Raw genomic sequence first — 27,881 nt, forward strand, 5'->3', positions numbered from 1 at the left:
AGCTTTTGTTCATTTTCCGCACATTAGTTGTTTGACATAAAGCTTGAATTGATTATTTTGTTATTGGGGGTCTAAACGTTCAAGGGTGTTTTACACATTATTTGAACTTTCAAAGTTGTAACTAGTTTTTATTTGGACCTACAACTAACATTATTTTTTATCTACCATTAACAACTTGCCACCTAGATTTTGTTATAAATTTTTTGTGAAAGTATTGTGTATAGAATTTTATTTTCAAAAAAAATGTTTCAAATTTTTGCTCATTCGTTAAAAAAAAATAATAATAAAAAAAACTTCTCTTTGGGACTCTGGCTTACTTTATTGTTGAAGCAAAATGAAGTGTTTTTCCCTGCACTTTTTTTTTTTTTTTTTTTTTTTTTTTCATAAGCAAAAAATTACACTACTATTACAACCAATAGATCTCTATCTACATATGCGATTATTTCCCATTATCCTTATCCGTCTTTCTCTCTTCTATATTTTCTTAGTTTTTTTTTCTTTATTTGATTAAATGGTTTGATAAATACTCTATAGATTTTCAAGTTCAAGAAATCTTTTAGTGCTTGCTCAAATTCCAAGAGAGTGACCACGTGTATGATTAAAAAGTCATACACTTTAAAAGCAAAAACTTATATTAGTTACTATTTTTTTTTTCTTAGTTTCACATTTACTCCTAGTTCTACTCCTAGGTGTGTTACTATTCTTCTTTATCATATATTTTTATTTAATTGATAATACATATAAATATAATAAGTTATTATTAATTCGAAAAAAGAAATGTATGATTAATTATTTAATTATATTTGTTATCTTATCGATATTTTAACTATTAATAATTTTTTTAGACTACTGTACAATATAGTTGTATTGTATTTAGAATATTATTTTAGATTATTGTATATAATATGGAAGTTGTATGTATAGAAAAAAAAAATTATTTAATTTTTTACTTACCCCTATGACAAATTTCTGCTCTATCATTCCTAACCCCCCTAAAAATATCTTGGAGTCTCCATTGTTATTATTAAATTGAGCATTAAAACAACCTCCCATAAATAAGAGAAATTTATAACCAAATAATCTTGAAAATAACATCAAACAAACACAAACTATACAAGGAGAACTTAGGGTTGAGTTTTATTTAGGAAGAGGGGCAAAAAAGAAAATAACAAAATTGTATAATATATTTCTAAATATATATATACTTTTTAATTTAAAATATATATTAATTATAGGCGGGTTGGGTCGAGTTAGGTGTATTTGTGAATCTTACGACTCAAACCCAACTCGACTCACTATAAAAAAAAAAAAAAAAAAAAAAAAAAAATCTCGCAACCCAACCGAACACAGCAGGATGGGTTGGATCGGGTCGGTTTTGGCAGGTTAGCTACACACCCCTACTTAATCTTATGTCATTGCTTTCGTTGAACGATGTTGCTATGGGTCAAACTTTTTAAAAAATTCAGATAGTAAAATTGTTGAGATTGTTGTGGCAAATTTTTGAAATTTTTGAAGTTTTTTTTTTACAAGTAATTTCATCCATCATTAAGTTATTGTCTGTATGAGGGTACATCATAGTAGGGATGTCTATGGATTAGGCGGATAGGGTTTAAGGTTAACTCGTTACTCAAACCGTTTAGGTTGAGTGGAAGAAGTGAAGACCTACGGCTAATTGCGAACAACCACGAGTTGAGTTGGATCGGGCTCTGGTGGACGATTTGTCAGTTTAGTTACCGATGGAGTGGTGGTGGGTGGAGGAAGGTAGATCTTCGCCTAATCTGAGCGGAGGAGAGTAAGGTTAGGTTGGATTTGAGCCAAACATTGTCGAATCTAGGCGAAACTCCGTCGGTCATATCAGAGAGAAACATCGTTAGATTTGAGCAAATCTAAGCAAACGTCACCAAATCTGAGCCAATCCAATTTAAACATCGCTGGATTTAAGTGGATCTAAGCGGAGAAGGCCAAACATGGCTAGATCTAAGCAGCAAAGGGCCTAATAGTTGCTGGATCTGGGTAGATATGAGGGTTACTTGAAGTGTTTTTTTTTTTTTTTTTTTTGGTCGAGTAGGGTGGCTTCATTTTTCATGGAAGACACCTACCACTTAACTGGCCGAAGTTTGTTTCTGAGAGAAGGGACCTATTGTTGACCGATGAAAGGATTGGATCGGGCTGCCAATGGTCGGTTTAGTCAGGTGGTTGGGTTGCTTGGACAAACCTACATCATAGTATGATGTGAATCATGTGATCACTCATCATAACCATACAATAACATTATTTTGTCATCATATGTAGTCTTATATAGTTGTGGATTACATATGTTGTTAGAGAAAACGATACATATCCTTTATGCACAACACGCTCTCTCTCAAATTGAAGGCATATCCCAAAATTTTGATGACTTGCAATATGAAGAAAAATAGAAATTAATCAAGTTTTATAAAGAAGAGTATTGTAGCATCATTTAATACCTTTGCATATAATGATACAGCTTTTAGGTCCAAATGCCATAGCTCTGAAGGAAGTCATAAAGCAAACTTATCAAACAACTGAGGATTGTTTGAGAACAAACTACTATGGAGCCAAGCAAGTGAGCGAAGCACTTATTCCGCTTCTTCTATTATCCAATTCAGGAAGAATAGTAAATGTCTCCTCCGCCTTGGGACAATTAAAGGTACAGAATGTAAAACTCATCTTATTAAACCATTTATAATCAGCTATATTTGGTCATGAATATTTCAGGGCAATATAGAGTGCAAGATTATGGCTGCGACGATTGTGTAGGACCTGCACTAAACATTTGGTTCTAGGGGATTGCTTGAAATTTTTTTTTGAAGAAATTAAAATTTCAATTATGTTAATATTTCAGCTTATTTCAAATGAGAATGCAAAGAAAGAGCTCGGAGATTTTGATGGCCTCACAGAAGAGAAGGTGGACAAGGTGGTGGAAGGATTTCTAGAAGATGTCAAGGAGAATTTGATTGAAACCAAAGGTTGGCCTGTTAATATTTCTGCTTACATAGTCTCCAAGGCAGCACTTAATGCATATACAAGGGTTCTAGCAAGGAAGTACCCCAAAATAGCAATCAACTCCGTGTGTCCAGGGTATACCAGCACAGACTTGAACCACAACAGTGGAGTTTTAACTGTTGAAGAAGTGCAAAAAGTCCTGTGATGTTGGCTTTGATGCCTGAAGGTGGGTCTTCGGGCCTCTTCTTTGATCGAATGGAAGTATCAACCTTTTGAATAAGAAATGATGCTACCCAATAAGCACATAAGCATAGGGAAGAAAAATGGAGAATAAAAATGTGTTATGGAAGCTTCTTTAAATCTTATAGTTGGTTTATTTCGATCTTGCTTTGATCAATAAAAGCTTTAGAAAGCTTTATTATTCTACTTTATATTATGTGAAAGCTATTTCAACACTAGTTGTTAGAGCAACATGATACTTGTCGAAATTAAGAGCTTTTTGACTCATTTATATTGTTCGGTTCTCTAATGAAAGAAAATTTAGGTTACTTTAAATTATTATATAAATATGTTTGGTTCTCTAAAGAAAGAAAATTTAGGTTACTTTAAATTATTATATAAATATATATTTTACATAATATAACTTTAAGCAATGTTACACCATTCAATATTTTCTTAATGAATGTAAATTTTGACAAAATTCACCATTTGATTATTATTATTATTTTTTTAATATTCTCCATGCTTGCAAAATTTTAAGGTGGTAAAATATTAATAGTTATGTCATCAATCAATTGTTTAAATTTAAACTTCTGTAATTTAAAATAATGCATAAAATGTGAGTTTATGGATTGAATAGTAAATTATATTAAATTGGCATAAAAATTTGCATGCATTTTAAGAACTTACAGAACATGTAAACCAATAGTGAGATCTTCAAAATAGTATTCACTTTTTTCCTATTTATTATTAGTTCAAATTTATCCTATATTTTGGTATATAACATAAAACTGATTGATCATAACTCTTATGTTGCTGAAAGTCCTTAGAATGAATATTTTAAAACAATTCTTTTCATTTCATTCATTTTCTTCCTATCAAATGGAGTGTTAGGGATGTTATTTTCGATGAGTATAATTTGTAATGCTTTTCTCTTTTGGCAATATATATATATATATATATATATATTCGTTTTCTCTAGTTAAATTAGTCTAAATATTGGATGTTATTTTGGATGAGTATAATTTGTAATGTTTTTCTCTTTGGGTAATAATTTTTTTTTCTTTTTTCGTTTTTTGTAGTTAAATTAGTATAAATATTGCTTTCGTCCCTAAAGTTTGCATGATCATTGTTTGGTTTTATACTTTAAAAAGTTCGTTTTTCATCCCAAACTAAATAAATAAAAAATCCTTTACTCTTTCCTATTTTCATTCTAGAACCATTGAAAAAGCTCTTTGCAGAATTTAGGAAAGAAAAAAAAAAGATAGGAGTAGAGATGAAAAACAGAATTCATGCGAACTTAAGGGACCAAAACACAATATTTTAGCCAAAACATTAATATTACATTAAATATGTCATTATATGCTTATATATGTTATTGTAAATATTTTTGTATTTTTTTTTTTGCATCTTAAGATCAATTTTTTTACCTTTATCTTAAGATCAATTTTTTGCATCTGGTTAGACAAGTAATCCGTTAGTTGAAAGTTGAAACAATGGTCTCTAGGGACCCAAAACCTATATCAAGTCAAGTTCCCATTTGGGTTTTACCATAATGGAGTCCAGATGTTCCACGAATGAAATTTATTTTTGATAGCCCACCAATCTTTTTTTTTTTTTTTCTCTAATTTATTTTTTTGTACCAATGGTATTTACTATTTAGGACTTGGGAGCATAAAAAAACGTCATGGCCTACGTATTGGGTTGCAACAAATAACTTATCCTAAACTTCAATTAATGAGATGACCGTGACCCTTAATTAACAAAGTGGGATAAAAACAAAAGGCTTACTTGGGAATCTTTTTTTTTTTTTTTTTTTTTTTTTTTTAAAGAAAGTTTTAACTTATGCGTCCTTTTTTTATAATAACTCTTTATCATCAGACTAAGATATCAATCGGTTTTTTTATATAAGCAGGGATCACACCCAGATCTCTTATTGGGATGGGTGTCGTAGCTTACATAGGCATGGACAGAGATAGGAAAACGTCAATGCCTACTTATAAAGTGAAAAATTATTAGGTAATCAAGGTGATATGATGCTCTATCCTCTCACATTACTGATGACCCCCATGATGAATTTGGTTAGTAAGATTCATCATGAATATGAGAGAATGAGTACCATGTTACCCTACTCTCGAAGTACCTAATAATTACTATGATAAAAGCCAAATACAACCCAAACTACTTGTGATTTAATAACATTGAGAAAATCACAAAAGCTAATAAAAAAACTTTGATTAGGTTGAAAGTAGACATGGCAAAACGGGCAGAAATTTGCTGACCCGACCCGAATCCCATTTTTTTGCCCGAATTAAATATGGGCCAACCTGTGGCCCGCCCATTTTTTAACTTTTTTTTCCCTAAAATATATTTAAAAATTACATGGCAAGGTGTGCTAGACTACTCCTAGGTGCATTACATTGTCATAAAAGGCACAATGAACTTGTGTGTTATGCATCCTATTTATTAAAAAAATAAAGAGTTAAATGAAAGGGACAAAAAATACAAAAGGAAAGCTAAAGCCTAAAGCATTTACTATCCCGTGTCTACACAGACTGCACTACTAAGTAAGCAGCACTAACTACTAATTACTAAGCTCTACTTCTAGTTATAACATTCATTAACTATCTACTAGATACTAAGTAACTAAGTTCTACTACAAAGACTACTAATTATTACTAACAACACGTCCAAGTCTGTCTAACTAATATAGTAATATCTATCTAACTAGCACAAACCTGGCCACCAACTGATGAAACAGTAAACAAGACAAAATTAGAAGAATTCAATAGTGACTCAAAAGGCAAAACAAAAAAAAATCTTAATTGGACTTGTATTTAGAAGAGCCTAGGCAAAAGGCAAAATCCAAAGTTAGAAGTTCTCTCTTGGTGGAAAGAACATTACAATCGGTTTCCAAAACTCTCTTTAATGGCATGAGATCTGACGAGCATTCCTATAACTACTGTTGCATTTGAATCAAGTTTTAGCACAGGGAAAAAAAAATTCTTACTCTGTATCGATCACATCTTTTGCCTGAAAACATGGAAACTACGTTGTGCACTAAAAATTTGGCATTTATTTGTCATTTTTTTTAATGTGAAAAATATGGGTCAACCTGACCTGACCCGCACGCAATGTGATTGATTCGATTTGATCATTTGCTATATCTAGGGCCAACAGGACTTGACCCAATTTTAAACCTTTTGCTTTTTTTTTTTTTTTTTTTAATTTTATTTTATATATATATAATATTTAGACTACATGTCAAGGTGCTAGGTGCATAGATATAAAGGCACAAAGCACGGCACTTACACTATAGCTATTTAGTAGCCACTAGTGGCGGTGGTCATTGCCCCATTTATTAAAAAAAAAGTTAATTAAAATGAAAAAAATACAAAAAGCAAAAGCACCTACAACTACACATCTACACTACTAAATGCTAACACTAATTTAAATACTAAGTAATAGAAGAAAGATATACAAAAGTATAATAGTAACACAAATAGTCTAATAATAGTAGATGCCCACTTAATGTGGGGGAAAAAAAAAACAAAAACAAACAAACAAAAGGTATTATGTACAATTCATTTCCTTGATTGAGTTGATTCATTCTCTCTAAAAAAAAATTCATTTATTCATTTTTAAAATACGGGTCATCCTGACCCTGCTCGAACCACCCAAAACTCGATTGGCCCGACCCGTTTTTAACCCATTTTTTAATCTGGCCCATTTGATCCGCAACTTGATTAACTCGACCTGACCTAACTGTTTGCCATGTCTAGTTGAGAGTGAGTCAACTTTTACTTAACACGAATCTAATACGCTATAAGCATTGTTCTGTTAACGAGTGCTTTTAAGACATTTGTTAATATATCATTTTAGGAAAGTTTTAATACTATTTTCATGGGAAATATAAAAAGTTATAAAAAGAAAAAAAGGTTTTTTCTTTTCTTTTCCCATAAAAAAAATTTTCTAAAAATAATTCTTAAACTAATGCTACTAAGGCATCTGTTAGCTTTTTTACTTTTTTTTTTTTTTTTTTTTTTTTTTTTTTTTTTTTTGGGGGTCATAACTTGACCTTAATACCCTGTAAGTAATTATAAGGGTCAATAGGCTATATTGCTCCTAAATATTCATCCATAGGCCACCATTGCTCATACAGATACTCTATGTTCATAACAAATGGCAAATATAACCTTGATTGCGGGGACAAAGAGGTACAATTAGATCTTAACTAGTCGCAGATTTAGGCGATGCGCGGAAAAATTTGAAACACAATGCAATAAAAGAAGCTATCTCTTATTTTATAGTGTGAGAACTATTAGATCAAGTTGTAGTCATGTATTCTTTGTGAATTATTGTACATAAACATGCGAATCAACTCTTATAGGTATATTTTTCTCCAAAACATAGATCAACATTTCTTTCTTTCTCATAATCAATAAATCATATATCATAAAGTGGAAATATATAATTAAATTAAATTCAAAAAGCAAGCTTTTTTTTCATCATATGAACATTTGAATAAATCCTGTAATATATAACTCTTCAAATTCATAAACCATATGATTACTTAGAATAAGACCAACCTATCCATCATGAAATTGCAGTATCGTCTAGATATAATTATATAAAAGTCGTGTTTTGTTGATCTTGTCTCATCAACCAAAAGTAACATCTATATAGCTAATAAGATTTTTAGAGAGTAACATATGACGGGAAATTCTTAGTTTGAATAGCCAATTATAGATATATAAATCATCCAACACAAACGTCTATTAGAAGATAGAATCTATAACTTTAATACAAAATTTTGGCAAAATAGTTAAATAGTATACTACCTTCAACTTAGTGAGATTAAGATATTGTTTTATAGGGAGTGCACACGTCCATGGTTTCTCACTTGTCACAATGAATGTGACATTGACATATTTAAACTATGACAATTATTGAGTAGTTATACAAAACTATTCAAAAACTATTGTTCAAAAGTTTGTACAGATAAATTCATTTTCTTGTTCCATATGTTGTACATACTTATGGAATTTAAAAGTTCGTTTTTCATTAAGGCTTACAATACAAATACCAATAACTTCATCATAGAAATCAACCCTATTGAAAGTTGATGTGGTGTAGTGCTTAATTAGTCAAAAGTGAGGGCACCTTAGGCATTGTGTATGTTGTTCCTAGAACATAAGCTTAATTTGGTGCTATGTAATAGAATTTTTGCAATTTCAAAATCACAAAGAGACTAAAAGGTGAAAAAAAAAAAGATTAATTCAAAAACGTTAAATGAATTAAGCATTGCATATATGAAAGATTTAAGCAAATAATAGGACATCAAATGTTATTCAAACTAACGCAAACTCTAACCTTTTTTATTTTTTTTATAGGTAAATAGTAGTGGAGGGGAGATGGTGGGGTTTGAACCACAAATGTGGGACATCACAAAGAATGTTGTTACCTCTAGGCTATAATTGGCACCCCAAAAATTAATCTAGGAGGCTAGACAAAAGAATAATTGGAATTCCAACAAAGAATTAATCAAGTTCCTCAAGTATCTATACATAAAAACATTAATAGCATAATGATACTCTAGAGTAAATTATATTTTGTCTTATTCTTTTTTTGATATTTTCCTTAAAGATCAACTAAGCAAAGTAAAAACTTACCAAAAAAGCTCAAATTAACTAAATTTGCATTGTCAATTCCAAGTCAATTAAGAGTAACAAAAGCCAATATCATTAAAAAATTTGGCAAGGAAAATAGCAAAATCACTTCATAGACTAAATACAAGAATACCAAAAAGAAAGGGAAAAAAAGAGATCATTTCTATTTGTGGGTTTGTTCACCTCAATGGTCATCCTATTGTCGATTTAACTTTGAAAATCTTTGACAAAAACAATTTATGTCTTTTCAAAATTGTGAAAACTCAAGCTTGATTGAAAAATGTGGAGAACAATTAGTATTGAGCTTTTTTTTTTTTTTTTTTTTTCATTTCTTTTTGTAGATGATGGGGTGATTGTACCTAGATGTACACTAGTAGATATAACATTGTAAAGCTTAAATAAATAATTGATGTGTGAGTCAGAGAGAAATAAGGTTTTGGAAGAGGAAACATTGTAACCATAGATAAACGAAGAGATACAAAACTCATCTTTGGGCTGGAGATTATACTTGAAATTTTAATTGTATCCACTAAAAAGATAATGAACTATTCAATTTTAATAATTAATTGAAATTAGAAAGAAGAAAACGAAAAGTTGAAATCAATTTGAGTGGCTGAATAGTTAAACATTTGTATCTAATATATAGTAATGTTTGTAATTTGAATATTTATTTCTAGTTATTTAGTTTAATAAGCCTACCTTTTATCTATATCTTTTCAAAGAACACAATCCTTAAACATTCAATCTAAAATTAATAAAATGCAAGCCTTGAAACTTAAATATATTTTAATCCTTCATTAGTTAAAGATTTATCTCAGTGAATTTTTGCATTGTCAAAAGCAATTTCAAGAAATTTAAGATTCTTTTAACAGATTTCAAATAATTAGATGAAAAGTTAAGTATATTTTTGAAAGATATTAACATGAGCAATTTCCACCAATAATCATTTGGTTCTTATTTTACTTACAATTATATTAAATTGTAAAGAAAATTTTCAAATTTCAACAATATATTATTGAGAAATTAATTGTTGAAATTTGTCATATGTCCATCCAAATATGACACATAACACCTTATCATCCAAACATAGCACACTTACAAAGGATAATGACTAACATATGACAATGTTAAAGTGAAAATTCAATTAAAAAGATTATGTATTGCATAAAAATTATTACCAACTATAATCACACAAACGCATGTAACAAAACAAACAAGAGTCGCTTACAAGGATAAACAACTTCACCACCCAAATGAATCCAAGTAATCTGCTCGAAAGATAGAGAACAAGAACCTCGTTACCTATCGGAATCGATCGAAGGATAAGAATTAGACACGAAGAATTTATTCTTCTCAAAAGCAAAAGGCTCAAAATAATAATACACTTTATTATCTCATTTTCATCCATACATGAACTAGGAATTATCATTTATATAGGACCAACTTGGAACAACCTTCCAATTAAGCATGAGTAATGAAAACTTATATTTCCAATACTATAACATTTAAACAAAAAATTCATAAACTTGACCTAATACAACTAACAAAACACATCAACAAGACCTGAAAATTGGGAAATACACTTTGGAAAACAAATAAACACAATTAAAAGCAAGAAAATTCAAAATTTACTATTTCATGAATGCATTCTACTATAGCCCAAAGGCCCCAAATAGTCTTTAGTAAAAAAAACTCCAAATTACACGCACATTTGAGAAGTTGCAAACCTACGTTTCAAAAATCGAATTGTTCAAAGAATTGAAAAAGGAAGTGATTTAAGATTTTTAAGGCCAAACCAAAGGTCAAATCATGCATGATGATATCTTAATTAATTTAATAATTAATTAAAATAAAAATAAAGGTACTAAAATTTTAAAAATTAAAAAAAAAAAGTAACTAAAAAAAATCAAAGCAATGTAAAAAACTTTCAACGAAATTTCACAATTATTATTATAAAGCTAATATGAATAGGACAGTGAGAATAGTAAACATCAAATTTCGAATTTTCGTCATGGCCTACGTAGAAAGCTAGCTTCAAATGGAACAGTGAGTAAAATTCATACCTGGAATATTCAAAGGAACTACCTCTGTCATGCATCACGCCCTACGTAGAAAAGCTAGCTATGTCGACAGTTATTGACAAATATCAACATTATGCAACTATATATAAATACCTATAAGCTTACCTCTTACCCTAATTACAGCCTTACACCAAGAGCAAAATCATAAAACATTAATTGTCAAGGAACATTGAGCGCATTAATCAGACTCTAACAAATGGCAGAAACAACCAAGAGGTAATCTGATTTTTAACTATAGAAAAATTAGTGTTTAATGCACACTTTTTAACAAATTAGTGTTTGATATTTTGGCTTGGTGGAAGGTGAATTCTACTAGATATGTAATCCTTTCCAAGGTAGCATGAGATGTCATAGTTATTCCTGTGTCTACTGTTGCTTCTAAGTCAGCCTTTAGCACAGGGGGTCGTGTTTTGGATCCTTTTAGGAGTTCATTAGCTCCTAAAACTGTGGAGGCCATTATCTGTGCTCAAAATTGATTAAAAAACCCATCTAAACCAATCAATATTCGGGAAGCAATGAATGAAGTGGAAAGTCTTGAGCAAGATGCTGAAGCAGGTAATTTTCTAAAACTATATATATATAAATTGTATATTAGTTTATTGTTCTTTGTTTATTAGTTTACTAACATTTTCTGTGTTTATTTTCATAGAATTGATGAAATTGGCAAAAGATAAAGAAGATTAAGTGAAGACTTGGAGTGTGAGCTAAAAAATAGAATTGGGAGGGGGAGAACTGGAGAAGTATAGCATTGGATGGACAGACTTTTTTTTTTTTTTTTTTTTTTTTTTGTTCATGTTCATTTAAACAATTTCTTGTTGGGTTTACAATTAGTACTTGTTTTGGATTTGTAATTCATTTCATGCTTTGCTTTAGACTTGTTTACATTATGGTTTTTAAAATTGAAACTTGAAATTAGTAGGCATGACTAGAATTGCTTTGAGTATGGGTAAATCCTTTTTGCTTTGTACCCGGTGTTTCACATAAACTCTTTACTTCATATTCTTGATCTAAAGTGAGGACTGAAGAGCATTAGATTTTGATAGTTAAAACATTTAAGTTGCTTGCCACTCTACCTTATTCAAAGTACTTGACTTCATTACATGTTTGATGTATACCTGAGAATTTGAGATAGCGATATTACTGATACATTTTGAATTGTATGGTGATATATATATGTTGAATTTTTATATAGCAGGTGAATTTTTATACACTACACCGCACATGTGACTGCAAATATGAGGTGCGGTGCGGCTATGGTTTTGGCTAAACTATACACCGCACTGCACTACACATGTGACCTCAAAAATGAGATGCGATGCAGTTACGATTTTGGCTAAACCACACTACAAAGTGCAGTGCTAAAAATAGCCTAAAACCGCACCACACTGCGAACACCCTTACTTTTGCATACGTAAAATGCTTCGCACAATGTCTATACTTTGTAATGATCATACCAGGGGGACCACATTTTACATATCCATGTGAAAGAGTGTCGATATAATGTTAAAAAAAAAAAAAAAAAAAAAAAGTATAAACATCAATCCCTCGAGGCCGTTTGATTCATTGTGATATGCCTTTGATGTGATATACATTATGATGTGACATTAAGATTTTTGGTTTATTTTATTTTTTCTAATATTATCATAATTTAAAATTACAAAATATATCACATCATCTTAATCTCGTCACTCCCTAAACAATGTAATGTTGTATTCTTATATTGAAATTACATTAATATAAAATTACAATAACGTAATATTATGGTGTAATGTAACATTACGGTGAACCAAATGCCCTCCTAATGTTAGTTGAATATAAGTGTAGGGACACGATTTTTTGACGGCCCAAGAATGACGTTGGGCTCGTACATAAAAGATCCCTCACAATATGATTTGTAGAGAATGGGCTTAAAAGGCTTGCCTTTGATCGCGGGGCAACGGTCCGGTCCTGATTTTAAGGGGGGCTCATGTAGAAAGGGGTTCGGCCTGAACATCCAAGCCCTACAACGTCGTAGCCTGAAGGGTTAGACTCCTCAGACTTAGTCCGAAGAGCATCAAGTTCTTCCCATTCTTCTCCTCTTTTCCCCCCCCCCTTTCTCTTGGCTTTCGTTTCCTTTTATACTCGTATTCCTTCCTCTCTTTAGGGTCCACGTGTAAGCTTTACCTTCTGGGAAGAGGACTTGTCCTATCAGCCCATACCTCAAGTGGTTGGGAGTAGACGTAAAGGTTGAATAGCATGGTCAAGAATAGGGGCCTGTTAGGCACAAAGTTCTCTACTACAGTATTGGCAGTCTTTTCACTTATCTTATCCCTGCATTAAACTCATCCTTGACAATAGGTCTCCTCAGATCAGGCCCTGGGCCTTGATATAGAGCGGGCCTGGGCCATGAATTTTCTGGCCCCACAATAGCCCCTCAAAATCCTGCTGCCCGACTTTTAGTTGGGGAGGAGGGTTTTGGTGACTTTGGGCCCACATCATGGCTAGTTCAGGTTCTGCACTCCACTCATACTTGTGTTTTTACATTCACATGGGAGACGTGCCAAGTCAAGAGTCCTCCCTTCGTTCGCGTGAGTACTCTGAAGTTTCAACAATCGAAGCGCGCCTTCCCGAGGATCTTGAGATCCTACGGTTGTGGAGGGTGTGGGAAATTGAGCCAGAGCTGCCTTGTCTGCAGCGCGTCTTGGGAATCTGCTCAAATTAAATTAAATGACACCTCCTTACCCTTTATATAAGTAGGACAGGTGGTTGCTCTCCTGGCATATAAACCCTTCTGCTCTCTTCAGAATCATAACCCTTTGTCCATAACCAGTTCCCTCCTCCAGTGTCATCTTCCCTTTGCGCCATATGTTTGAGACTTAGGTGAAGGTGGAGGAACTTCACCCGCCACAGAGGCACCGGACCCTTCCAAGACGTAAAGTGATGTGGTCTGGGCAAGGGAGGCACAGATTTAAGGTGTCCTCCCGCTTGGACATAGTGGGAACGGTACCCTCCCCTCTTTTAGTCAAAATCCGAAGCAGGTTCTGGTCACACCAGATTTTTGGTGTGTTAGAAGAAAGATTTTCCGTCATCAGCGCCGTTTGCCTTGTCGCAAGCAAATTTTTGTGTAGGCTCCTCAACTTCCGGTTCCCGGCACCTTTTCTTCAACGGTGTGGGCCTCAAGTTGGGTTCCCTGCACCTTTTCTTCAGCTGCGCTAGCCTGAAGCTGGGCTTTCTACACCTTTTCTTCAATGGTGCAGGCCCCACGTTGGGTTCTTTGGCTGCCTGAGTTATGGGCATGTAAAAGTGTTGAGGAATGGTTTTCCTTGAACAAAGTCTTGAAGCAGCAGCCAACCTCTCCTATGTACTACCTCCTCGGCTTTATCTTATTCTCTTGTATCTTTCTTTTCGATTATGTAGTTAGCTTTAATATAAGCTGATTCTAGCTTTTTATTGTACGCTGTACTATTTCTTTGTTTTAATAAAAGGGGAATTTATTTACTTGTTTTGAATATTTTTCTTTTTTGCAACACTACTTTGTGAATGGGTGTGCTCCATGTGTGTTTTTCTTCAATAATACTTAGAGCAGGAAACCTTGAAACATAATCCAACTAATTCTAATTTACCGACATTACCAGGCATAATAACGATAATTCACAGTAAATTAAACTTAGGAAACTAACCGAGATAACAGCTGAATATTCTGTAATAAGTGCAAGGAGACCGTCCGAGAACGATAAACTCTAAATAATTCATCCGAGGGGGTAACCGAGCAGTAAGGGACTCCGATTGTGTTTTTGGTAACATATTGCTCTATATTGCATCAATCCCTTTGGTACTGAGGATCCGAGAGCAGACTTGAGAATCCATGCAGTTTAGGAATTAACCCAATTGTTAATGGAGAGTTCTCCTCGGATAGATTCTAAGGTCCATGTAACGTAGTTTTTCTTTCAAGTAGTTGGTTTCCCCATAGGCTTGAGTCCGAGAACCATGCAAGACCTTGGTTCTGTCCAAAATTTGTCGTTTTTCTTTTGAGTATTTGGTTTCCCATAGGTTTGAGTCCGAGGACCATGCAAGGCCTTGGTTCTGTCCAAAACTTGTCGTTTTTCTTTTGAGTACTTGGTTTCCCCATAGGCTTGAGTCCGAGGACCATACAAGGCCTTGGTTCTGTCCAAAACTTGTGATTTTTCTTTTGAATACTTGGTTTTCCCATAGGCTTGAGTCCGAGGACCATGCAAGGTCTTGATTCTGTCCAAAACTTGTGATTTTTCTTCTGAGTACTTGGTTTCCCCATAGGCTTAAGTCCGAGGACCATGCAAGGCCTTGGTTCTGTCCAAAACTTGTGATTTTTCTTTTGAGTACTTGGTTTCCCCATAGGCTTGAGTCCGAGGACCATGCAAGACCTTAGTTCTGTCCAAAACTTGTGATTTTTCTTTTGAGTACTTGGTTTCCCCATAGGCTTGAGTCTGAGGACCATGCAAGGCCTTGGTTCTATCCAAAACTTGTGATTTTTCTTCTGAGTACTTGGTTTCCCCATAGGCTTGAGTCTAAGGACCATGCAAGGCCTTGGTTCTGTCCAAAACTTGTGATTTTTCTTCTGAGTACTTGGTTTCCCCATAGGCTTGAGTCCGAGGACCATGTAAGGCCTTGGTTCTGTACAAAACTTGTGATTTTTCTTTTGAGTACTTGGTTTCCCCATAGGCTTGAGTCCGAGGACCATGCAAGGCCTTGGTTCTGTCCAAAACTTGTGATTTTTCTTCTGAGTACTTGGTTTCCCCATAGGCTTGAGTCCGAGGACCATGCAAGGCCTTGGTTCTGTCCAAAACTTATGATTTTTCTTCTGAGTACTTGGTTTCCCCATAGGCTTGAGTCCGAGGACCATGCAAGGCCTTGGTTCTGTCCAAAACTTGTGATTTTTCTTTTGAGTACTTGGTTTCCCCATAGGCTTGAGTCCGAGGACCATGCAAGGCCTTGGTTCTGTCCAAAACTTGTGATTTTTCTTCTGAGTACTTGGTTTCCCCATAGGCTTGAGTCCGAGGACCATGCAAGGCCTTAGTTCTGTCCAAAACTTGTGATTTTTCTTCTGAGTACTTGGTTTCCCCATAGGCTTGAGTCCGAGGACCATGCAAGGCCTTGGTTCTATCCAAAACTTGTGATTTTTCTTCTGAGTATTTGGTTTCCCCATAGGCTTGAGTCCGAGGACCATGCAAGGCCTTGGTTCTGTCCAAAACTTGTGATTTTTATTTTGAGTACTTGGTTTCCCCATAGGCTTGAGTCCGAGGACCATGCAAGGCCTTGGTTCTGTCCAAAACTTGTAATTTTTCTTCTGAGTACTTGGTTTCCCCATAGGCTTGAGTTCGAGGACCATGCAAGGCCTTGGTTTTGTCCAAAACTTGTAATTTTTTCTTTGTGTACTTTTTTTGTATTTATTTGTTTTTCGAAGGTCAGCCCCTAGACCATGGCGGGGAGAGTTGGCTTGAGGCCGGAAGCCCCTAGAGCTGCCCGCGCCGTTGGCACTACAGGGCGTAGTCCCTGACAGAAGTTTATGTCGGAACAACAACTGCATGTCGCCGGAGATGGAGGAAAACTCGCGAATCCCTGCTTGCTAGAGAGTTGACTCAAACGCCACTTGCGCCAACGCGCAAGCCTTCCCACAGACGGCGCCAATTGTAGGGACACGATTATTTAACGGCCCAAGAATGACGTTGGGCTCATACATAAAAGATCCCTCACAATATGATTTGTAGAGAATGGGCTTAAAAGGCTTGCCTTTGATCGCGGGGCAACGGTCCAGTCCTGATTTTAAGGGGGGCTCATGTAGAAAGGGGTTCGGCTTGAACATCCAAGCCCTACAACGTCGTAGCCTGAAGGGTTGGACTCCTCGGACTTAGTCCGAGGAGCATCAAGTTCTTCCCATTCTTCTCCTCTTTCCCCCCCCCCCCTTTCTCTTGGCTTTCGTTTCCTTTTATACTCGTATTCCTTCCTTTCTTTAGGGTCCACGTGTAAGCTTTACCTTCTGGGAAGAGGACTTGTCCTATCAGCCCATACCTCAAGTGGTTGGGAGTAGACGTAAAGGTTGAATAGCATGGTCAAGAATAGGGGCCTGTCAGGCACAGAGTTCTCTACTACAGTATTGGCAGTCTTTTCACTTATCTTATCCCTGCATTAAACTCATCCTTGACAATAGGTCTCCTCAGATCAGGCCCTGGGCCTTGATATAGAGCGGGCCTGGGCCATGAATTTTCTAGCCCCACAATAAGCATGACATATATACTAGTGGAATCCTTAATGCTCACTCCTCAGTCCTCTCATTGTTTTTGTATTAATTTATTACAAACTTTCTCATATAGGATTGCAGTTGTAACGGGGGCCAAGGGTTACGATTTGCGATATCTAAACAGCTAGCTTCAAATGGAGTTAAGGTGATATTAACTGCTAGAGATGTGAAAAGGGGCAATGTAGCTGTTGAAAAACTCAATTCTGCTGGATACTCTGTTGTGATTTTTCATCAACTAGACTTGGAGGACTCAGCTAGCATTTCTTCTTTGGAAGATTTCATCAAAATTCAATTTGGGACGCTTGACATATTGGTAATGCAATCTATACATCTTCATTAATTTGAGCGATTAGTGACTAGTGATGTTATACTTATGATAAATATTACTACCTTTGTCCCAAATTAGTATAAGTTTCTAAAACAACCCTCCTTAATTTATACTCCCAAAAAAAAAAAAAAGTTTTTGACTTTTAAATAAAGTAAATGGTAAGAATTAGTCGAGTCTATGTATGACAATAATTTATTTTGGCTAGTAGATGAGAATAATCTAAATATGGAAATATCCGTCATCTCTAGGGCTGTCCAACGGGTTCAGGACCCGTTCAAACCGCCCGAATCCGACCGACCCGAAGCCCAACGGGTCGGCCTGAAGCTCTTGGCAGGTCGGGTTCGGTTCCTTCTCTCAGGAAACCCGAATAGTCGGTTCGGGTTGCGGGTTAAGGGTTTAAAAACCCGTACAAACCGACCCGACCGAAGTTTTAAAAGAAAAAAAAAATTCTGATCCAGGGGCAGATCACGTGAACTGAGGAGGCAGTGGACTGATAATTGACAAGACTGAGCACTGTTGTTTCTGCCTCATTGAGAACCACACGGCACCTGTGCTGGCTGTGCACCACAAATTTCTTTCCACTCAAAAAGTAAACATCAAATCACCAGCTGCCCAAAGTAACTAAGTCTTCAGAACGGCTAAAAAATTAAAACTAAACTCTAAGTCTCAACTCAAAAGCCTAAAATTGGAACTAAAACTCTAAAAACCTAAACTTTCCCTTCATTCTTCAGTCCGGCCTTCTCTCTCTCTCTCTCTCTGTAAAGTCTCAAAAGCCTAAAACTAAAAGCCTAAAATTGGAACTAAAAATCTAAAAGCCTAAAAAATTTCCAAAAGCCTAAACTTTCCCTTCAATCTTCACTAACACTTCAGAGTCCGGCCTTCTCTCTCTCACTCTCCAAGTCTCTTCACTCTTCTCTAGTCTTCGGCCTTCTCACTAACTCTCTTCCGTCTTCACTTTCCTCTAGTTCTCTTCAGGCGTCACTCTCTCTCTCTCTCTCTATCTCTCTCTACCAACCGGTCCAGCCCCAAATGGCTAGTCGGCTACCCTTCAAATCAAACTCAAATTTGATCTTTCCCATGCCTCTGTTCATGAATCATAGTTTAGGGTTTCAAGACTCAACTTGGCTACACTTCTCAAAATCAAAATCAAAATCAGATTTTCCCTCATATCTCTCTCTTATAAATTGGACTTTTCTTGAGTGTTCTACGTTCTCTCTGCTCTCTAGTCTCTCTAGTCTCTAGTGATTTCAAAATCTCTTATTTTTATTTTGAAACAAACAAATCCCTTTACTCCTTAACACTCAGCCTCTCAGACTCAGCTTCCTAGTCTTAGATCAGGTAAAGTTTCTTCCTTCCTATTTCATCTCTTTTTCTGTATTTTGTGTTTGTGATTCGGCAAATAAAGAGGAAAGCTTGATGATTTTCAGTCCTTTGTAGTTTGTATGGTATAATCCGTTCTTCATTGATGCTAGAAATTGCTAAGCTTTATTTTATTTTATTTGTTAATGTTGTGATCTGCTACTTAATTGCATTGAAACTCTTGTTTGCAATTAGATTGTTAAATGCATTATAAGGAATCTAATTTTCATTTCACCTTGTACAAATATGTGTTCTTTAATGTTGTGATCTGCTACTGAGTGTTATTTTCATTCGGCAAATATGTGTTATTTCCTCTTTTTTTGCCCAATCTGGGTTTATCATTTTGTTAGTGCTCTGTATGTGATTTGTTAGTGCTCCCTGGGTTTATCATTTTCTTGCTTTGACTCATTATGGTAGTGCTCTGAGTGTGATTTGTATCTGCCCTATTTTATTCCTTGTTTGTTTTTTTTTTAATGATCAATATACTTGTATCTTCACTGTAAAAAAAGAATATGAACCCCTATTTTAACAAGATGAAATCCAAACACATTTTTATTTTCTTATCTGCCTGTTTTATTCTTTGTTTTGTTTCGTTTTCTATGATCAATGTACTTGCATCTTCACTGTATAAAAAGTAGAAGATGAGCCTCTATTTTAAAAAGATGAAATCCACATTCTTATTTTCTTATGTGATTGTATTTTATTACTCGTTTGATTCATTTTGCTTTCTTAACTTAAAATTTTGAAATGTTAATTTTATACAGGAGTTGAAATCCTAGGCTTTTTGCTTCCTTTTCAAGGTTAAATCCCTGATAGCTGAGAGTTCTTTGAGGTATCCTTTCTTTCTCTTTTAACTTCTTGTTATTGTTTGTGTGCTACTTTTATGGTTGTTTGCTAATCTATAAATTTGATGTTTATAGGTTATGGAACCCTCAAGTGATGCATCCCCTTCCCAAGTAACACCTACTGCCACAACTGAACCTGTTGCCCAAGCTGCCCAAGCTGTACCTACTGCCCATGCTGAGGTTCCCCCACTTCCACCTAAAGGTAAAGGCAATGTCTATACTAATAGGAAAAAGTCTATTGCCTGGAACCATTTTGAAAAAGTAGATATTGGTGATGGTCATTTTAAGGCTGTTTGTAATTACTGTCAAAAAACTTATCTAGCTGATAGTAAGGGGCATGGTACTGCTAATTTGTTGAATCATACACCAATTTGTGTTAAAAACCCTAATAGAAAGATACTTAGTGGGCAACAAACCTTAATGTTTGAACCTAAAATGGATGGGGAGGAAGGGTTTCAGCTTGTACCGTCAGCCTTTACTGTTGAGGCTTCTAGAAAGGCACTTGCTGAAATGGTTATAATTGATGAGTTGCCTTTTAGGTTTGTTGAAGGGTATGGGTTTCAAAGATATGCAACAACCTTACAACCTAAGTTGCGAATTAGGGATATCCCATCTCGTCAAACTATAGCTAGGGATGTGATTAGCATTTATGGTGTTGAGAGAGAAAAAACTAAGGGGGGCTTTGAAGGGTCGTAGGGTGTGTCTTACTACGGATACATGGACGAGTATTCAAAATCTGTGTTATATGTCCCTTACAAGTCATTTTATTGATGATGATTGGAAGTTACATAAGAGAATTTTGAATTTTTGTCAAGTTGATGACCATAAGGGAGAGACTATAGGTAGAAAGATTGAGTTGTGTTTGCGTGAGTGGGGTATTAATGGCATATTCACTTTAACAGTGGACAATGCTAGCTCAAATGGTGCCACTATTAAGTTTTTGGAGAATGTAACTAAAGATTGGGAGGGGACTGTTTTAGAACATGAGTTCTTACACATGAGGTGTTGTGCACATATCCTAAATTTGATTGTGGGGGATGGTATGAGAGAAATTGATGCATCCATTGCAAAGGTGTGTGAAGCTGTGAGGTATGTGAAGTCCTCACCAAATAGGAATCAAACTTTTGTGGGTTTTGTGGAGAGATTAGGTATTGAGTCTAAGTCTCTTCTTTGTCTAGATGTACCAACTAGGTGGAACTCTACCTACCTCATGTTAGAAACCGCACAAAAATTTGAAAAAGTGTTCATACGTATGGACTTTGAGGATGATAGTTATTCTTCATACTTTATGAACAAGGAGAATAGTGGTAGTATGGGATCTCCTAGTAGTATTGATTTTCAAAATTGTAGGATATTTGTGGGGTTTTTGAAGCTTTTTTACAATGCCACAAAAAAGTTTTCAGATTCTTTGTATGTTACTGCCAACACCTTTTTTGATGAGATGTTTGTCATTCAAGAGAATATTTCCAATTTAAGTAAATCACAAAACCACCTCTTGAAAAACATGGCAACTAAAATGGAATCTAAGTTTGATAAGTATTGGGGGAAAGGGGATAAAATGAATCATCTCTTGTATGTGGCTGTGATTCTTGATCCAAGAAAGAAGTTGAGGTTTTTGAAGTTCTTTTTTTCTGAAATTTATGGAAATGAAGTGGCTGATGTGATGGTTGAATTGGTGAGGGGTGCCTTGGTCAAGTTGTATGATTTTTATTCTCGTGTTGATTCATCAAATGTACAAGTAGCAAGTGAGAGGGAGAGGACACACATAGAAGGTGAGTCAATAGGTTGTAGTGATCCATATGTGATGGTTAATTCTAGGTTTGAACGGTTTTTGGAGGCTGAGCAGTCCATAGGGTGTAGCAATGAGATTGACAAATATTTGGCTGAAAATTGTGAAAGTAGAAGAGGGGATGTGAAATTTGAGATATTAGGGTGGTGGAAGTCCAATTCAGATAGATATCAAGTGCTGTCCAAATTGGCTAGGGATGTGCTGGCTGTACCTGTTTCTACTGTTGCATCTGAGTCAGCGTTTAGTACCGGAGGACGCATACTTGATCCATTTCGGAGTTCACTCTCCCCACTTATGGTTCAAAATCTGGTTTGTGCACAAGACTGGCTTCAAGCCTTGGTTCCAATTTCTTTTCGCAAATCAAAAGATGAGGTAGAGGTCTTGGAAGATGAATTTCATGATTTAGGTAATATGTTAACTTCCAAACTTTGTCTATTAAGTGCTATTAAATGTGTCTTATGCAAATGAAATTTAATCTAATAGTCTTCATTTCTTTCTCTTTTCTAGTTATACGTCAAGCAGCAAGAGGTGGTGGAAGTTCAAGCTCAAGCAAAGGTATCTCAATTAACATTGATGACTAATCAAAAACTGGGTAAGTTTCTGCCCTTATATTGAGTTTGGTTCTGCTTTCTCTATTGTTTTTTGTTATAACTATTCTGTATTTGTTGGTCTTGTCCTTATATTTTTTATTGATAAATATCTTTTTGCCCATTTTCTTGTAGGAGGAAGGACACACATTTTGTATAGGAGGCAGATTTTTGGATGCAATTTGGAAGTTTTTTTGGACAGTGCTTTTCTAACTGATAATTGATAAATTAACTCTTGCTTATAGGAAAGAAAACTTATTAAGTTTAATAGGCTTTCTTTTCTATAAGTCATGGACTAAACTCTACATAGTAGTTGCTCTTTAAATGTTTTAGAAAAGCTATTTTTTGGAAGTTTGTAACTAATTATAGCTAGCTATTGCTTTACACACTTTCTGCCTTCTTTAACTCTATGGAAATATTGCAAGAGATGCTCTTATTATCTTTTGTTACCACACTTGTGATGTGGTTGTGATTGAATTATTTGTTAAAATTTGTTTGCTGGTTTGCTGGTTTGTTGCCATACTTGTGGTGTGGCTGTGATTGAATATTTGTCAGAATTTGTTTGCTGGCTTGTGTTAGTTGTGTTACATAACTTACATGTATGAGTGGTTGGCACAACTTGGTAGGTTTAATAGGCTGCCCAGGTTTACATGTAAGTTATGTATTGTGAAGTTTTAACAGGGGGTTTACATGTTAATGCCTATAAAATTTTGGGCCTCCTCTTGTGCTTTTGCTGCCCAGGTCCTATAATGTTATAGGCATTTTGAAAAAATTTCTTTATATTGTGAGAAGTTTTAACAGGGGTTTACATGTTAATGCCTATAAAATTTTAGGCCTCCTCTTGTGCTTTTGCTGCCCAGTCCTATAATGTTATAGGCATTTTGAAAATTTTTCTTTGTATTGTGAAGTTTTAACAGGTGGTTAGAAAGTAATATCATGTGTTTTTTATGTGCTTGCAAATTGCAATTACCCAGGTTGTGTTGTTATATATTTACTGTATTTTTTTGTCATTAGATGTGAGCTAGAAAATTAAATTTGGACTGAAGGGCTAGAGACCCAAAGGTTTCAAAGTTGTGTAATGGGCCAATTTGAAATAAAGGAGGTGAAAAAAGGCCCATTTGATATATATATATATATATATATATATATATATATGATTTAATGATATAAATCTTTGTTAAAAGTAGTAAGCCCATTAATTTGGGCCCAAAAGGCCTGTCAAAAGTTGAATTAAAAAAAAAATTATGCAAATTCACAATTTTAGCCCAATTTCGGCCCAAACCCGCCTAACCGACCAAACTGACCCGTTCAACTGTTGACCCGAACCGTCGGGTCTGATCCATTATTGGGTCGGTTTCGGGTCAAATTTTTTATAACCCGACCAGTCGGGTCGAGTTCGAGTCAGGCCCAAACCCGAGCCGACCCGACCCGTGGACAGCCCTAGTCATCTCATACTTTGGAAAGACGAATATTGTTTACCAAAGTCTAATGAGAATAATTATGTGTTGCAATCTCTTCATTCAACTTTATTGTATTTAACATTCTCAAATAAAAAAATAAAAAATAAAAAATAACTTTATTGTATTTAAGGAATATGAATCATATAGGTTTTTTTCCCCTCAATTGCCTAGTTATAAGAAAAATGTGTCGTTACTAGATTGGGTAAAAATATAAAATCCTTATTAATTCATGAAATCTTGCTCCTTTCCCCTTATTACTTTGGTAGCTCTAACTTTGATATTACTTCAAAATTACAGGTAAATAATGCAGGGGTTCAAGGAGCCATAGCCAAGGATGAATTGCGGAAACTTCATTTTGATGAAGTATGTCTTTCAATATTATATTATCTTTGTTTGTCACTGATTAAGGCTATAATCCAGAAATTTGAATACCAATAGAACGTAAAATATTCAACCAGAAAGGCAGTGTTGAATAATAATCAAATATTTTTCTCTAGAGTACATTCACAATTAAATTTTATCTCTCACATTTGTCTCAATTTTTTTTTCTCACATTAATAGTAAAGTATACATGATACACATCTTTTAGAATTTTGAATGATCCAATATTGCAAACACCTTTATAATTTTAATATTTAATCCGAGCCATAAAATTAATCAATTTTAAATGAAATTGATCATTGAACCAAAAAAAAAAATTAGACAAGAAAATTCAACATTTTCCATGATGATACAGGTTATAGGCGAAAATGCCAAACCTCTAAAGGAGCTTGTACAACAGACTTATGAAACTGCTGAGAATTGTCTGAGAACAAACTACTATGGGATCAAGCAACTGAGCAAATCACTTATTCCACTTCTTTTGTTATCCAATTCAGCAAGAATAGTAAATGTTTCTTCCATTGCGGGACAATTGAAGGTACAAATTCAAAAACTCATCTTATTAAACCAGGTACATGCAGCTACATTGGTCGTGATCATTTTTTGGCAATTTAGAGTGCAAGTTTAGTTGCAAGAACCATAGTGTGGCATGAATGTTTTGTGGCTTTGACAATTGTATAGGCGCCTGTACTAATCATTTGGTGCTAGGAAATTGCTAGGACAGAGAATATCAAGAAATTGAAAATTTTAATTATGTTTTATTATTTCAGTTTATTTCAAATGAGAATGTAAGGAAGGAACTAGAAGATATTGATGGCCTCACAGAAGAGAAGGTGGACAAAGTGGTGGAGGGATTCTTAGAAGATATCAAGGAGAATTTCATAGAAACCAAAGGTTGGGGTGTTTAATTTTCTGCTTACTTCGTCTCCAAGGCAGCTCTTAATGCTTACACAAGGATTTTGGCAAGGAAGTATCCCAAAATTGCAATCAACTCAATCCACCCTGGGTTTGTCCGCACAGACATTATACATAATACTGGAGCTATGACTACTGAAGAAGGCGCAAGAGGTCCTGTGATGTTGGCTCTAATGCCTGAAGGTGGACCCTCTGGCCTCTTCTTTAATACAACTGAAGTGCCTACCTTTTGAACAACCAAGAGAGGGAGAAAAAAAAAACCTAGAATGGCTCAAGATGTAGGATTGAATGTATATTTTAATTTTTATAATTTAATAATTTTGGTATTTTTATGTAATTTTCATTATTTTAGGTTTAAGCATTTATTTCCTTGTCATTAGGTGCTTTTAATGTTATCTAGTCAAATTAAAGTTTTGTAAGTTTTCCTAGCTGCCTTAAGTTTTCCTAGCTGCCTTAGGTTTTTTTTTTTTTTTACTATTTAAACGCATTGTAACCTCAAAGGGCAATTCAATTTTCAAATTAATAAAAATACAGATTGTTGGGTTATAGATTGACCCAAATTAATTAATTCAATTACCCAAGTTGATTAATTTGATCAAATTACATTAAAATTGTGGAGGTACACACAAATCACCAAATAAACTAAAGTGTAGTGGAAAATAAATTTGACATTACACATTTTCTCTTCAAAAAAAAAATAAATAAATAAATTTGACATGTGATTTATTGAATAATGGGGGAAACCTCTCACAAGACAAAAACTCCACTGAGTGATTTTTAGATCACAACTCTCAAGAATCACTAATCAAGAATCAAGCAGCTACAAGTATAAGGAAGGAATCTTACCACTACCCTGAACTATCCCAAAGTACCAATCTACAGTTGAACCTTCACTCCAATCCCCAATTGGACTTGATCTTGTAGAAATTTCTTCCTTTGCACGGATTCCAGTATATGACTAACTTCGCAACAACTAATGTTTGTTGTTGGATGCACTTAGTTACAAACCCTAAGGCGCATAAGAATGCAGTAGCTTCTCCAAAAGTGTATGAGTTTTCTAATTTGAGTCTTTGTGTCTTTGTTGACTTAAAAAAAAATAATAAAATAAAAAATAAAAATAAAAATCCTTTTATACCCTCTAGGAGTTTAGTGAAAGAAACCCTAGCAATCCAAGTCATTATGGGTCAAAAATCTGATCTGAGAATTCTAAATCTGTGTAGCTAGATAAATCGAGAGGTATCGAGGTCTTTTATTTATTCTTGATAGGTGCTAATATCAAGCTAGTGTCAAGACTTTGCAACGCTCAAGCTCCTATTATTTTGGTGAGAGACACTGAACCAAAGTTTATTGATTTTATTGGAATGGAAAGATTTGATTTGATTATTGACTCTTATTTGATGAATATTGTCAATTGCATAAAGATCAAGGGACAAGAAGCTCAAGTTGCTCAATTGATAATTTGCAAGTATGGAAAGAAGATCAAGGGGGCTCAAGTATTCCAAATATTTGTTTTCTTGGCATGGAAGATTTCATATCTCAAAGATGAACTCAATGATGAGTTTGTTTCAAGTGAAGGGGTCTAATGTGGGACAACATATATTATTTAAAATTTATTAATTTTGATATTTTTATGTAATTTTCATTATTTTAGGTTCAAGTATTTATTTCTTTATTTTAGGTGTTTTTAATGTTGTCTAGTCAAATTAGGGTTTTGTAAACTTCCCTAGCTACCTTAGGTTTTCCTAGCCACCCTAGATTTTCTTTTTACTATTTATACACTTTGTGGATTCAAGAGATTTCTCGTGGATTTGAGGTTAACTACTAGAAACTAACAATTTAGTTTCTATTCCATTAAAGTAAGCATCGTATGTACTTTCTTCAAACTTCCGTAACATCAACTCATCTATATATTAGATGTTGTGGAGGCCCATTCAAATATTGGAATTGTAATATCTTGAATTGCATGCATTTGTGTAATTTTTAAAATTTTTTTTTTATTGTAAAGGCATATTGTGGGATGTGTGTTAAGTTCCATATAGATTGTCTACTGGATCGACTTGGGATATATCATATATTAACAATTATATTATAATTTATAAACCCGGTTTAAAATATTAATATTATTATTTTCGTGTGTGTTTTAATGAGTATTACTATTTACTAAAAAAAATGATTATAAGGAAGCGAGTTTCCCTTCTTTTTTTTTTTTTTTTTTTTTTTTGATACAGGAAGCGAGTTTCAATATGTGGCTAGTAACGAGAATTTGAATTTAGCAATCCCTTTAAGTTTGAACCAACTAATGCAAGAAGTGGAATAAAAATACAAGAAATTTTTCCTAACTCCAGCCATCTTTACAACTATCAGTTTCATTAGGAATTTGAATTTAGCAACTCCTTTTAAGTTTGAACCGATTGATTCAAGAAAATTTTCCTATCTACTAATGAAGGTTGCACTCAAGAAAGCCAACGCATGCATGCTTACACTAATTTTTGCACATTAATAGTACTCCTGAATTGTTCACCGTTAAATGCTAAGAGTAAGAGGTATCAGCCTACAATAACTAGTTAAATAATGGAGAACTAATTTCATATACCTCTCAACATATACCATTCAATACCAATAAAAAGTTCTTTCTTCTAGTAAAAAGAATTTGGAAGGGATGTCCGGTGCATTGTTCTGTTTGTCAAAAATTAGCCACGCAATTGTTTTCCACAATTGGTTTCCATGTTATGTTCAACTAGACAACTACCATATATCAGATCTAACGAACATGCATTTTATTTTTTGGAAATGTAATAAATTATTTTAATGTACCAAAGGTGAAGGTCTCGTATATGTGGTAAGGATGCAAATACAATAACTCAAGCGTTTAAGTGCTAGAAAGAAGATAGCTGCAACACCTGCTCTCTGCTGATAAAGAAAATCTTGAAAAAAAAATAGTAGAATGATCCACTCCTAATTCCTAAAGGAGTATATGCGCTCCTGAGAAAGGTGATCTTAATGTAATGTAATGGTTATTCAACCCCTT

The 27,881-nt window shown here is 34.3% G+C and overlaps 2 pseudogenes; both read left to right on the forward strand.

Annotated features, from left to right (window-relative positions):
* LOC126698977 (salutaridine reductase-like) overlaps window positions 1-3,474 on the forward strand; it is a 5,819-nt pseudogene extending 2,345 nt beyond the window's left edge.
* Window positions 3,475-11,066: 7,592 nt separating this feature from the next.
* LOC126698980 (salutaridine reductase-like) lies at window positions 11,067-25,162 on the forward strand (annotated as a pseudogene).
* The last annotated feature ends 2,719 nt before the right edge of the window (window positions 25,163-27,881 follow it).

This window comes from Quercus robur, chromosome 9 (genome assembly GCF_932294415.1).
Source record: "Quercus robur chromosome 9, dhQueRobu3.1, whole genome shotgun sequence".
NCBI classification, from domain to species: domain Eukaryota; kingdom Viridiplantae; phylum Streptophyta; class Magnoliopsida; order Fagales; family Fagaceae; genus Quercus; species Quercus robur.